The sequence below is a fragment of the Pelobates fuscus genome, chromosome 1, assembly GCF_036172605.1.
Source record: "Pelobates fuscus isolate aPelFus1 chromosome 1, aPelFus1.pri, whole genome shotgun sequence".
Classification (NCBI taxonomy): domain Eukaryota; kingdom Metazoa; phylum Chordata; class Amphibia; order Anura; family Pelobatidae; genus Pelobates; species Pelobates fuscus.
Genome location: NC_086317.1, coordinates 429686105 through 429700199, shown reverse-complemented (window position 1 = coordinate 429700199; position 14095 = coordinate 429686105). Strand labels below are relative to the sequence as shown.

Sequence of the window (14095 nt, the reverse complement as noted above, 5' to 3'; positions counted from 1 at the left end):
TTTCAGCCCCTCTGTCGGTACTTGCGGCTTCCCGCAGTACGTTGCAAGCTAAACTTAAGATATATAGTCTAGTAAATAATACCAACAGTAATTAAAATCTAAACAAGATAGTACAGTGAAAAATCACAAGTGAAAACTAGGAACTTAGCGGTAGTATGATCGGGCAGTCTTTTTAGCTTATTCTTCCCTGTCCCCCCCCTGGTCTCAGGTGTCCGTTGTGGGCCGGCCGGCCCTCTGCGCTCTAAATGCGGTGAAGGACGAAGTAGGGGCCCCGGCTGGCTTGAACGATTGCACTTTGGCCATGTCCCAGGTGTGAGGAGGCTGCTGGTTCGGGGCTTGGATGGTGTTCACCGGGTTTGTCGGCAATCCCAGCGCGGTCATCACTGAGTCCATTTCCGCTGCGTCTGTCAGACGGGTTGTCGCGCCCCCATGGGTTATGATCAGGCTCCTGGGGAATGCCCAGCGATATGGGATGGAGTGTTGGCGGAGCGTGGCTGTAAGTGGCTTGAGCCGGCTTCTCCATAGCACTGTGGGCCTAGACAGGTCCTGATAGAAGGATAGGGTGGCATTTTCAAATGGGTGGTCGGCTTTGCTTCTTACTGCTGACATGAGGGTCCGTTGTGCTGTCCGAGTTCTCAGCTGCAGTATGACATCCCGTGGGGTATCCACTGGAGCTTTGGTGGCTCTTGGGATGCGGTACGCTCCGTCTATCTCTGCCTGGCGTGCTTGTTGTGGTGTGAGCAGAGAGGTAAGTAGTCTCCCGATGTAGTGTGTTAGGTCGCTCGAGACCACTGTCTCCGGGATGCCCCGGATTTTTACGTTACTGCTTCTGTGTCGGTCTTCGAGTGCGTCTAGGCGAGCGGTGACCTGAGACTGGCTGCGCTGGAGCTCCGTATTTTGGGCTTCCAGTTGTACACATCGGGCCGCCAGGTCTTTTGTGTCCCCTTCTGTTGATTTAACACGCCCTTCCACTGCTTGTATTTCTCCACGCAGTGTGGCTACATCTGCGGCAAACAGCATGCGGAGGTTGCGGAGCAGGGCTTTGATATCTCCCTTTGTGGAGGGCAGCTCACTGTCCTCGTCGGAGGATGGGAGGTGTAGTCCCCCTGCGCTAGGGAACTCATCCAGCTCGTCCATTACTTGGTCCTCGGAGGAGGCAGAGGCCGCGTCGCCATGTTTTTTTTTTGGCGCGGTGTAGTTTGAGGCCTGTGTGGGCCGGAGGAGAAGGTCACCGATGTCGCGTGCCCCTGTCGGTTTTGAAGTGCCTTGGTGTTTGGACCTTTTCCCCATCTCGTTAGGACCTGGTGTGGGCTAAAGTCGGCGTGTTATAGGTAAGTATATTGCTTATTTCAGGCTCTTTTCAGCGGAGCTCTGCTGAAACACGTCTGCTAAGGTTGGCTGCTCATTTGCCTTCTTTTTGATCAACAGCAAAAAACAAATGTGAGGAAGGCTAAACTTGATGGACGCAAGTCTCTTTTCAGCTATGTAACTATGCTTTTGGTACCTAGAGTGAACCTTTAATAATTTTCTGAAACAATGACTCACTATTAAATAAACGTTTTATAAAATAACGGACACTCCAAGCACCTCAAACTTTTTACATATATTATGGTGCAAATAAGTACACCTGCCCAGTCTCCTTGAGTAGAAGCTTATTTCAAATGTATAATACGTATTTATTAATTAATGTATTGTGCTATATGAAATTACTGGGTAACTAGTGAGAAAAATCGCTGTATAGCAAAAACACATTCTGATAATCTCCGTGAGTCAGTGAATATTGAGCAATGTATGTTTCTTTTTGGCATTTACTACTTTAATTAGTGGGATCTGTTAAAGTGTCAACAATACAGGTTGTAAAAGATGATACATGGTGATCACAATCTCAGTGATTCCCGAAGGTTATAGGGATAACAGAAGAAAAGAACAATGTCATTGAAAGTTGGGTATTAATTTGGGTAGTAGGAAAGAACAAAGGACATATATTTTATATATCTATCTATAGTGTAAGTCAGTACTAAGCAAGCATGCCTTCTGACCAAGGAGGAACATCTTGCACCAGGAGAGAGGATTCCAAAGCCTCTCTGTTACTATATTAAAAAACCTCTTTACCAACAAAGAAGGAGGTAATCGACCAATATTTTCCAGAGCCAGCACCAATTATCGGTCACCTTTTGGGTCAATTGCCGACAACCAGTGCAGATATTATGTGGATGGTAGAAGAGCTGGTGTATAGGAGTGTGTGTGTGTGTGGGGGGGTGGGGGGGGCGCATCTTGATCAGCTGGACAGCATTTCCTGCAGAAGCTGTAAAGCATAGGTATTCACAGCAAATGCAGGAACTTGAGGGGAGTATTTGTTTTATTTTGGAATGCATTATCAACATAGTACATAGCACCTCCAGCCTGTAGTGTCCCTTCAAGTTTAGCTATTCAAATAGGTCTTTAATTTTGAAATGACATTTAAGGCTTTAAGACGATATAACATTATAGAGATTGATTCCTAGTTTGAAAATGTTGTGTACAGCTAATCCAAACATGATTATCTTTTTCCTGGCTTTAGATTTTGAGAGTTAACATCTACAGGAGGCGTTTATAAAAAAAAAAAAAAAAAAAAAAAAGAGAAATGTACCCAGGCTACAGTTGGGTATGGGAACATATAACCGATGTTGCATAATTTATCCAACTGAACATCAAATTACACAGAGATAACCTAAAACAAGGAATTAGACGTAAGCTTTGAAACTAACTCTTGCAGAATTAAGGGTACGATTATCCAACAAGATCTGGGGGCAAAAGTTAGATCCCCTAGCCAAAAAAAAAAAAAAAGTTTCAGTAAAGCAGTATGTAAAGGGTAATGTATAATGGGCATGTTTCTGTCAAAGAGATAGAAATGGGGCAATCTGCAAGAAAATACATTGATTTATCAAGTGATTGTCCAACTATTAAAACCTTCAATCAGGAGCTGTTCTACATGTATAACATCTGCTACATTTTGTTATTTGAAAAAAACATTTTTATTTTATAAATATTTGCATGTAATACAGAGTTTATAATTGCATATCTGGATTTGAACATTAAAAATATTTTGAGCTTATTTTGCATCTGTATGTGTATCCATCTAAGTAGGAGCAACCTACAATTATGCATTTGTAAACTGTGATTATAATAAAAATTCAATCCAAACAATGAGCAAGGTGTTTAGATCTCTCAGAGAGTATAGAACCAAATCAGCTGCAGACACAAACACATGTGAAGAACAAAAAAAAAAAAAAAAACCAAGTAAAGTTATGCACTAAATGTAATAATAAATCGCGCCTTCAAGTGCTGCCTTTGTTCATGTCTGAAGATGGCCGTCGCCACGTGTTTGTCTATACAAACGGCAACCACCCAGCCGACCGCTTAGAACGTTCGTGAGATTGCGGTTTATGGAGGTATGAACAGTGTTAATGAGCGGCACACTCCATATCTGGGTGGTCTACCGTTCGGTAGTTTGCTTGGTTGTCGAACAAAACCGTGGGAAGCACTATAGGGAATTAATTTATCCGAACGGCCAGGTAAAACAGGGAAAAGCTTAGAGTTCAAAGTAAGGGGAGTATGTTTTGCACAGGTATTGTAATTCCCAAACATAGGGGACAATGAGGAGGGGGAAATAGGGGTACGGACAGCCCGGAGCCGGTATACGAATATGGTAGCAGGGTCCATTCTGCTACAATATATATATATATATATATATATACACAAATTGCCATTTTGCCTGTTTGACATACAATATTCCTTGTTTATTTCTCTCCTCTTAAACCTTGGTCCCCTCTGTTCCCTTAATTGGTAGTTAGCTACATAAAACCTTAACATTTTTAATAAAGTGAGAAAAGCCGTGAGAGTGAAGGGAAAAAATATATATAAATCAAATATATATTTGAAGGCTTGGCCTGTAGTTGTGGGAGGGGCTTGTATTCCCTTTAAAAGGGCTGCCAATCCACTCCCACCTTACCGTTACTGGTCTGGCGAGTCACCCTACCCACCACTCCCTCTATTTATAAACACCCTCTAAGGTAGGCCCACTGCTTTGTCGGTTCCGGCACACCACAACCGACTGGTTCCAACTCATTGATGTTATGGTTATTATACGCTAGATTTCTGTATACGGCTATATTGCCCCGACCACAAATATATATTATATACCGTATATGAAAAAGGGAAAGAAGAGAAATGGGTAAGAGAAAGGAAGAGGGGGAAAAAATGAATACCAATAGGAAAAGAACAAAAAAAAAAAAAAAAAAAAAAGAGGTGGAAGAAGGAGTACGTTTTAACTGCTTTTGGAAATTTGCAGGATACAAAGCAAACAACCTGTACATGGTGTACAGCCTGGTTGCTGTTTTTCTCTCATCTCAAATTTAACGCTATAAAATGGCAGTTAGAAAAACCTCAAGAAAATAAGAACACGAAAAAGAAAATGGGGAACAAAAATTAACCATTGGAGAAACGTTTATCTTTTATTTCACCCCAACCCCAGAAAACAGGGGATCAAAGTAACTCTTTGGATGAAACAATTAAGAGTGGGGAACGAGAGAGCAGAACAAGTTGAGACAGCAACTGAGCTTCAAAGGGTGATGGTAGATCTGCTTAACTGTGCTCTGGAAATACAATTTATAAAGATCAAAAACGACTTTCAACGCTCTCCAGAAGAGTTTAAAAAGGATTTATTTAACATCAATGGCAAAGAAAATGAATTCTGAAAAAAATTAAACAAGGTTCGATACAGAACCAGAGTGATAATAAATTAAAAAGAAAAATTGCTCAAATGGAACAAAAGCATGCAGACTTAGAAGACAGGTCACGTCGCAACAACTTAAAAGTAAGGAATATTCCAAAAGCAGTTACCACAGAAAAACTTGAAGAATTTTGAATTTTTTTTTCCAGCTTAAATATAAAAAAACGAGACACATGGTCCTTTAATGGAACGATGGCATAGGATACCCAAACCTAAGCATCTGTCTACAAATATCCCCAGAGACGTCATGATCTATTGTTCATCCTTCCGAATGAAACTAGCCATAACAAACTCATTTAGAGAAGGAAAAATTCATGCTCCTTATGAATAAATCATAGTTTACTCAGATTTATCGATATAAACAAGAACCAAAAGAAGATCCTAAGCAAAATATACAGAAATTCTAAAACAATGTAAAAACCAGAAAGGAATTGTATTTAAGAACACTATGAAGCAAAAGGGAATCAATACACAAATATTAAGATAATATAATATGAAAATACATAAAACAGGCATTAAAAAAAAAAAAAAAATATTAAAACACGTCATATATTGAACGGCTGAAGAAGAAAAAAAAAATATTGACACGGCTTCCTTACATGTAGATGAGTAAATAAAAACTATTAAAAATTATTAAGAATTTACTTTAGAATATAAATAACTATATGGTCTGTCTTGCCTATCTAAATATTTACACCATCTTACATAAATCTCTATGTATATTGATAATAATTCCCAACTCCTTCTATAGGTTCAACCTTATCTTGTTATGTGGAGGAACAAAGTGGATTTCCATTAATAAGTACTGGACTACAATTGCGATCGCCCTCAGTATCCTCACTACATCCCCATGTCAACATGGCGACATTAGGCTCAATGGAAGTGACATGCACATCCAGTGGTGCTACGTCACTTCCAGGTTGTATACTAGGCACCCACCCATAGAGAAGGAGGATTCAGCTTCGGAAGTGACGCTGTATGTTTCAGTACGTCACTTTCGCTACGGACTAAATGGAAGAACAGGAATCAGCTGAGAAGGAGAACACACCCTCATACTACCAAAGCTGATTGGCTACAAACCACGGAGAGCCACCAATGAAGAGATAGATTGCCATGTTTAAAATGGACAAACCCAGGAAGCTGACCATACTGATTGATAAAACCCTTTGAAAAGGGTGAAACGCGTCTCGGAACAAGGAACCCACGGTTGACACATTTTTTTTCATCTTTTATTTTTATCTTGTTTTAAAAGTGTTTGATTTTACTTTAATAATTTTGATTCAGCTTCAAGTTCGATTTGGGTCCTCTTAAATCTGCTTCAAGGAAGGGTGGTGTCCTCTATATAGACACCTAAGCTATTTTACTCAGAGCCAGGTCTATAGGCTCTGTAAAATGTGAGCAAGCATTTGGGCTTTTTTCCACTTTTTTCTTCTGTTATTGGTGGGTGAGTGGGATTCCCACTAGAGTGTTGTAGCGGATTTCAATTGATAATCACAAATATTTGAAGCACCTTTATCACACAGATTATTGTATATATTTTATAAATCATTTAAAAAAAAAAAAAAGAAAAAAAAGAAAAGGAGCCTTAATTACAGATTACCTTTAATGAGCAGAAAAAGGAAGTCTTCCGGAAGATCGCTTAAGAGGGAACATCTATCTTAAAGCAAGAGAAAAATCCTTATGATGTTAAGAGCTACAGACCTATTTATCTTTTAAATGAAGATCTAAAATTGTACGCTAAATCTGTTATAACTAAATTAATACATATAGACCAGGTGGGATTTTTCCCAGGACTATCATCAACAAGCCATATACGAACATTATCAAATATCTTTGAGATCGACAAGCGTAGAAGGGTCCCGATGCTGGCCCTGTCATTGGATGCTGAAAAAGCATTTGACAGGGTCAGCTGGGATTTCCTTTCAAATAACTTAAAAGCTTTTGGCTTTATGGGTAGGTTCCACCAAGCCATAATGGCTCTATATTCGAACCCTACAGAAAAAAAAGGCCAAGATATTGCCTCCAACTCATTTAAATTGAATAATGATACTAGACAAGGCTGTCCGCTTTCTCCTCTTCTTTATGTCATGACCATTGAGGTATTGGCATCTGAGAGAAGTAATAACAAAATAAAAGTTTTTAAAGATCAAGTGGAAATTAAAATAAAGTTGTGTGCTGATGATGTACACATTGTGTTGGAAGATCCAGTAAATTCAATCAATGAACTAATGGAGGTGATACAAAGATAGTCAATTTTCGAATTACAAACTAAACACTTCTAAAACAACTGCGCTCTTTTTTTTTTTTTTTTTTTTTTTAAACACCTCAGGTGAAAGCAGGGAGCATGTATAAGTTTGATTTTCTCTGGGCAAGGGAGCATTTTTCTTATTTAGAGTTAAAAATGTCAACAAACCAGCAAAAATGGATGGAGATTAACTTGCTCCCCCTGATAAGGGAAATGAATATTAAGTTAAATACCTGAGCAGAAAGAGAAATATCATCGTGGGGCAAGATTAATACTATTTCTGTATAATACGTAACATTGTTCAAATGTTGTTCATACATTCTTCGCTGGGACCTGCGCGTCCATTATATTATGTTTGCTTGTTAAGTCTAAAATTACATGCTATTGTACATCGATCAGGGCAAGCCCTGAAATGTTTCTGTATGAATAAAGCCATTTTGAAACATCAAGATTAATACGATAAAATCATATGTCTTACCTAAAGTAGCATATATCTTGAGCTTAATCCCAAGCAATATTCATTTGTCTTCTGTCACTAAATTTATATGGTCAAAAAAAAAAAAAAAAAGACCTAGAATTAGCGCCAAACTATTGTCAAAGAAATTAGAAGATGGAGGATTAGGGATTTCAACCCTGACAAGGCTGGTAGAGGCTACTCTTTTAACCCATGATATACAAATCTTTCAGGAGCCATCTCAAGAGGAAAGCTGGCACAAACTTGAAGCCAAGAGAATTGGCCCTTTTAAATATATTTCTTACATTTTCTGGTTATCTAATCAAGAAATTAGAAAATTTAACTTTTGGGGGGAAAGTTTTGCTTTAAATCATATACTGAAAAATTGTTTTGTAATAAAATAGAAGTTAGACACGGGAGAGAACTTTTTCCATCTTTTAAAATTTAATTACTAAATTATATATTACCTGATATTAATCTGCTCTAATGGTCGGAAAAAGGTATTAAAACCGTTGAAGATGTAATTATATCAGGAAAGTTTAGAACTTTCAGTGACCTTAAAATTACTTCAAGTTTTATGAAAAAAGATTTTTTTTGATTACATGAAAGTAAGATCATATATGATGAAAAAAGACTAAAACTACCTTACTAAGAAACTTTAAATTATTTTGAGCAAATTATCAATTCAAAGGACACTAAAAAAAAATAATTTCTAAAACTAATCTTTTGCTATATAAAATGGAAAATAAATACTTTCCAACAGCAATATCGAAATGGAGTAAAGACCTTGGTTTGCAAATCTCCCATAAAGAGTAGTGGAGCTCAATTCAGGTCGTAAATAAAAATCTTTATTGTTTGAATCTGAATGAGCTACACTTTAAGATCTTAAACAGATGGCATTTAATTCCAAAAAAGATTAATAAAATATTTCCTAATTAGTTTTCTGAATGTTGGCGATGTGGGGTAAAGGAGGCAGATTTTTTTTACATATATGGTGGGAGTGTTCGATTATTGAAGAACTATAGCAGGATGACGGAAGAAAGATAAACAAAATATTAAATAGTACCATATCCCTAAGACCAGATCTGATGCTTCTATATATTAATATACCCAATCTATGACAATATAAGTTTACGCTGCCACATTCCATCAGACATCATCTCACATGATGTGCACCCTGCTGCGTTGTAGTGCTTACCAAGATTATGATATATCCCACAATCTTGTTGTAGTACAATAGTGATTGATGAAAGCACCTGCCAGGTGATGTCCTATAGTTCAAGAAAATGGCGCTGTGGAGGGAGAACTCCTTAACTGCTCCCCCCAGGCCTCCTCCAATTGGACATGCAACCATTTGCGGTCTGAAATGCAAAGACCCCAATAAGGTGGCAGTTCCATATCAGAGTAATCATGTCTGTAGATTAGCAAAAAAACAAACAAAAAATATATTTTTTCCATGCACAATGCCATGGGCAGTGTATCTGAATGGACTAACACTGCATCAGCTTCAACAATAGTCTATGTGACAGTGATAGAGAGACATTTTGGTATCTAGACAAATTTACTAGAATAATCCAGTAATCTATAGAGCCATTATGGACAAGATGTAGTAAATTGATTTGACATTATATTGTGGATATAAGAAGACTTTACACATTAACACACATCTATTGATATGATCGCTTTTCAAACGACTGTAAAGTTATGTTTATAAGTACTAACAAATTATAGGAGTACATGAGGCAAGTTCCCAAAAAAGCGGCAAATTCAAATTAGCTCACAGTTTAGTTTTAATGGTTATTACCCAGAGATTGCTGCTTTCGGTATACATTTCACAATAACGGCATTATTTTGCTGCGCTGTCATAGAGACACCATACCAAAGGCAATGCTATCAGCCGTTTCATTTACACAGTTTGTAGGGTGAAAGGTTGCTACATGAAACCCTGCAGTTATACACAACACAGCATATTTTCCAATTGCAATGTTTTCAATCTTCAACTTTCACTTCTATGTAATACGTTCACTGTATAGTATTTCTGGACGGCAATCCAAATTAACAATGCCTTAAAGAGACATCTCAGTTTAAAGATAATCTCCACTCCTTCATCCAATTTTATTGCGTTATATAGATGACGGAAAACAATCCACACAAATATAAATAAATTAAAGAAACACTATAGGGTCAGAAATACAAATGTGTATTCCTAACCCTACAGTAATAAAATCCAATTTTAGGCTCCCGCCCTCCCTTTACCCCCTTAAAGGGACACTCCAGGCACCCAGACCACTTTGGCTCATTGGAGTGGTCTGGGTGCCAACTCCCACTACCCTTAACCCTGCAAGTGTAATTATTGCAGTTTTTTTTAAACTGCAATAATTACCTTGCAGGGTTAAGTCCTCCCCTAGTGGCTGTCTATTAGACAGCCACTAGAGGACACTTCCTGCTTCATAGCACAGGTTTTCTGTGCTAGAGCGTCGCTGGACGTCCTCACGCTGTGTGAGGACCTCCAGCGTCGCTCTATTCCCCATAGGGAAGCATTGAAATTCATTTTCAATGCTTTCCTATGGGGTGCGCTAATGCGCATGCGTGGCATTGCCGCGCATGCGCATTAGGTCTCCTCGGCTGGCCGACGTATGCAGAAGGAGGAGCGGCGGGGGAGGAGGAAGCAGCGACGTGGGACCTGTCGCTGCCCCTGGTAAGTCACTGAAGGGGTTTTCACCCCTTCAGCAACTGGGGATTGGGGGGTGGGAGGGAGAGGGACCCTCCAGTGCCAGGAAAACGGATCGTTTTCCTGGCACTGGAGTTTCCCTTTAAAATAATGAAAACGTAGATTTAGTCCAGCGCAGTGCAGCTCTGCCAGTGCTCGGTTCGCCTGCTCGTGGTCCCCTTGGCTGAGATCTTTAAAACTGATGATCCCAGCCAAGATCTATCCAATTCTTTCCCATAGGAAAGCATTGGAAGGCTAATGCGCACGCACATCAAAACAGGCTCTGCACTAATTAACATCTCCCCATAGAGATCCATTGACTGAATGCATCTGTATGGGTAAAGTTCAGCATCTCCATGCAGAGCGTGAAGAGGCTGAACGTCAGTGCTGCACAACACAGGAAGCACCTCTAGTGGCCGTCTGAGTGGCTGCCACTGGAGGTGTCCATAGGTAATAATGTAAACACTGCCGTTTCTGTGAAAAGGCAGTGTTTACAGCAAAAAGCCTGCAGGGACATGCTATGCTCACCAGAACAACTACGTTAAGCTGTAGTGTTCTGGTGACTATAGTGTCCCTTTAATTAATTAAACCATAATTCATGGTTTCATGTACCTATGTTTAAGCAAATCCTTTGGATTTTCCATTTCTGCTGTGAGCATTTACCAGCCCAGGGGATTATACAAATTAGAATCCAACTATCAGATATTGTAGTAGAGTTTGCAGTAGAACCAGCTGTACAGTAACAGTAGAACAACTGCAAATTAAGCTATCTGCTCAAGGTAATAAAAATTGTTGTACATCTACTATCTTACATCTTATCTTCATTCCGATACCTCAGCCCCACTTTTAATTTTCTTTCAATTACCCATCTCCAGTCATTCATGCACAACACTCGTACTAGTGATCATAAAAATGTATAAAGCAGGTTATCATAGCAGCTTAGTGTAATAATGCTGCAGCAAGACATTATTTTAGAAACAAAAAAAAGAAAAAAAATAACACATGCATACATTATATACTACTATATTACAGTGCATTATAATAAGTCTTGCACTACAACCTTCCTTTATTAATGGGTTGAGCCCGGTACTCATCAACACATAAAATAGAAATACTTTGAAAAGCCAACACTCCGGGTCTTGTAAACAAAGTTATTCTTTATTCCAGTATCAATCCAACATTTCAACGTTAACGTTTCCGTTCAGGTCTGAACTTTCCTCAGGACATGTGGAGAGTTCAGATCCTGAACTGAAACTTCGACTATGTTGGATTAATACTGGAATAAAGAAGAATTGTCTTTACAAGACCCGGAGTGTTGGCTTTTCAAAACAAAAAACACACACACACACACACAAATAATTTAAGAGATAATCAAGAGTACATTGGCATAAATTACACAAGTCTGGCAATGGAGTGTTCCTTTACATCCTAGAATCAATAATACCATAAACATATCAGTTTCCAAAACAGCCCCTCCTGCCCTAATTTGCACTTGACAGTAAGGTTGTTATTATATCACTAGACTCCAGGACAGGATAAATAAAAGACAAGCGCCCACCTAAATACAATTAAATCTGACAATAATAAAAGTCTAAACATTAATAAAAATACGCATCACTTGATTTCATTACAATTTAGAAATATTCAGTTCAATAAGGTAAAGATTAATTTTATGTAGTGATCGTTTGTTAGACCTGGAATTGTGGAGAACTGACAAAGAAGTTGCCAATTTTAGCCCAGAATACCAAAGATGGGGAAAAAAAACAGCTTTGTAATTCATTTCTAATAATTATTATTGGTATTGGACTATTATGTACCAAAATGTGCAATTGTTTATTTATCTACATACATCCCATATACAATTTGTTTTGGGAAATGTACAGTAAGCTTCCCCTTACAGAATTAAACTATCCTCTGTATACAAGCCTATCATATCCATACATTTATAATCTTTACAAAACATAGAGGTGTAATAAACTCTACAAGTGACAGGAGCAGAACAGGAAAAGTAATGGCAGAATTATAGAATAAGCCCCAACCCCATGCCTTTTCCTATGCCAGTCAGATGTCCCCATGATTTAGCTCTGTTAAATAATCCCACACATAAATCCCCTGATTCTTTCCTGATTATTTAACGCAGGCTGCCCCAGATAGAAGATCAGAAGGCTATACTCACTGTCTGAGCTTGGAATCCTATGCACTGTAATATGGAAGATCCAGGCAGGAAGAGTTACAATGTAACACTAGTACAATCACCTGCATCTGCTGATCTCTTATAGGTCCAACCCACACTCCCAGCATGCTCTTTGGCAGGATTAAAGGGGTCACGACGTGCTGTTTAAATGGATGCTGCGTGTTACACTAAACTCTAAATGTAGGACTCCCAGCATGCTCAGCCAGTGTGTCACCAGCTCTGACATCATGGAAGTCGAGTTTTACTGCGGCTGAATTTACAGAGCTGTGAATGTCTGCTGTTTAGTCCTGGATTTTGCTGACAGACAGGTCTATATTACACCATATAGAATAACTTTATATAATAAATATCAACGGAACCCCATCCTGGAAGGGGCAGTTAGTTATACACTAAGAAAGAGGGTCTCCCAGGATATAGTGTGCCAGTGCTCCCAGAAATGTCACAGCTGGCAGAGTTGCTTTACAGTGACACTGCTGCTGGGCTGTCACATGACATAGTGTCACATGGCTGTGCTGTAATGCAACTGAGACTATTAACCCCAATCATTACCTGGGCTGGAATAAGGCTGTCATTGTCTTGTCTTCCTTCATCGGTATTTTCCCTCTTATTCATCAGAGCACAAACACATATTACGGTATTCACTTTTTTTTTTTATTTTTTTTTTTAAAGGATGATTTCTTTTTTACATTTTATAAATAAAACCTCCCATTTTTGCCTATTATAATTTGTAGACTGCTAGTGCAACTGAAGAAAATGTTATTTGACAATAGAGTGATCAATGTATACAGATTTTGGGAATACTTAATATTCCTATATTTTAACATACTTTTCAGTTACATGTCATATACCGACAGAAGTACACTCCCGCTTCCAGCTAAATATGTGTATTTACATTTTTTTCAATAGATCACATTTATTGAGAATTTTCAGTAGTACATAAGTACAAACAATATTAGTGATATAATAACCACTGCAATGATAAAACAATTCAACATATATGCACACGGTATATTCAAAATCAAGCGTACAGTCTGCGAGGGAATGTAAGGTTAGGCTGAAACAGGATTTGGTGTGGTGAGGCAAAGAAGGAGAGGAGAGAAAGGTAGGGATCAAGTGGTACCCACAGGAAGGGGTGAGACAGAAGGCTGAAGGCGAGCTCGGTACTGGTTCCAAGTTTTCCATACATTCTGAAATTTGTGCAAGGAGTCTCTGTGCTTACATTTACCTATCTGGGGACAAAGCATGTCTAAGTTATTCAATACAATGTGAATTTTGGAATTGCACATGTTAACATGGACAACATTTGAAAAATAGCCTGGGAGTGCTTTATGTGTGTGGAGTGTTTCTTTAAGGCAAACTGGTAATTCAAGAAAGAACGTAAAGTCTGCCTGTTACTACATTCCCATCCACTCACTCGAATGAGAATAAAGACCAAGATAGACTTTACCTCCTTGCTGCCATTAGGACGGTGTCATTACATCCTGAATGGCATAGGCTTTAACTACGTTAGAAACATAGAAACATAGAATGTGACAGCAGATAAGAACCATTCGGCCCATCTAGTCTGCCCCATTTTCTAAATACTTTCATTAGTCTCTGGCCTTCTCTTATATTTAGGATAGCCTTATGTCTATCCCACGCATGCTTAAACTCCTTTACTGTTTTAACCTCTACCACTTCAGCTGGAAGGCTATTCCATGCATCCACTACCCTCTCAGTAA

General features: G+C 38.7%; 1 protein-coding gene across 3 annotated transcripts in view; it reads right to left on the bottom strand.

Moving 5' to 3' along the window:
- The window catches only part of SPART (spartin), a 32759-nt gene extending 20094 nt beyond the window's left edge, over window positions 1-12665 (bottom strand). Inside the window, exon 1 of one of the 3 annotated variants that reach the window (XM_063429112.1) lies at window positions 12437-12665. The gene's annotated coding sequence lies outside the window, so the exon portion shown is untranslated. Of the gene's footprint in view, window positions 1-12356 lie in introns of all 3 variants that reach the window. The other 2 variants (XM_063429098.1, XM_063429105.1) reach the window with 2 other exon arrangements.
- Between the last annotated feature and the right edge of the window lie 1430 nt (window positions 12666-14095).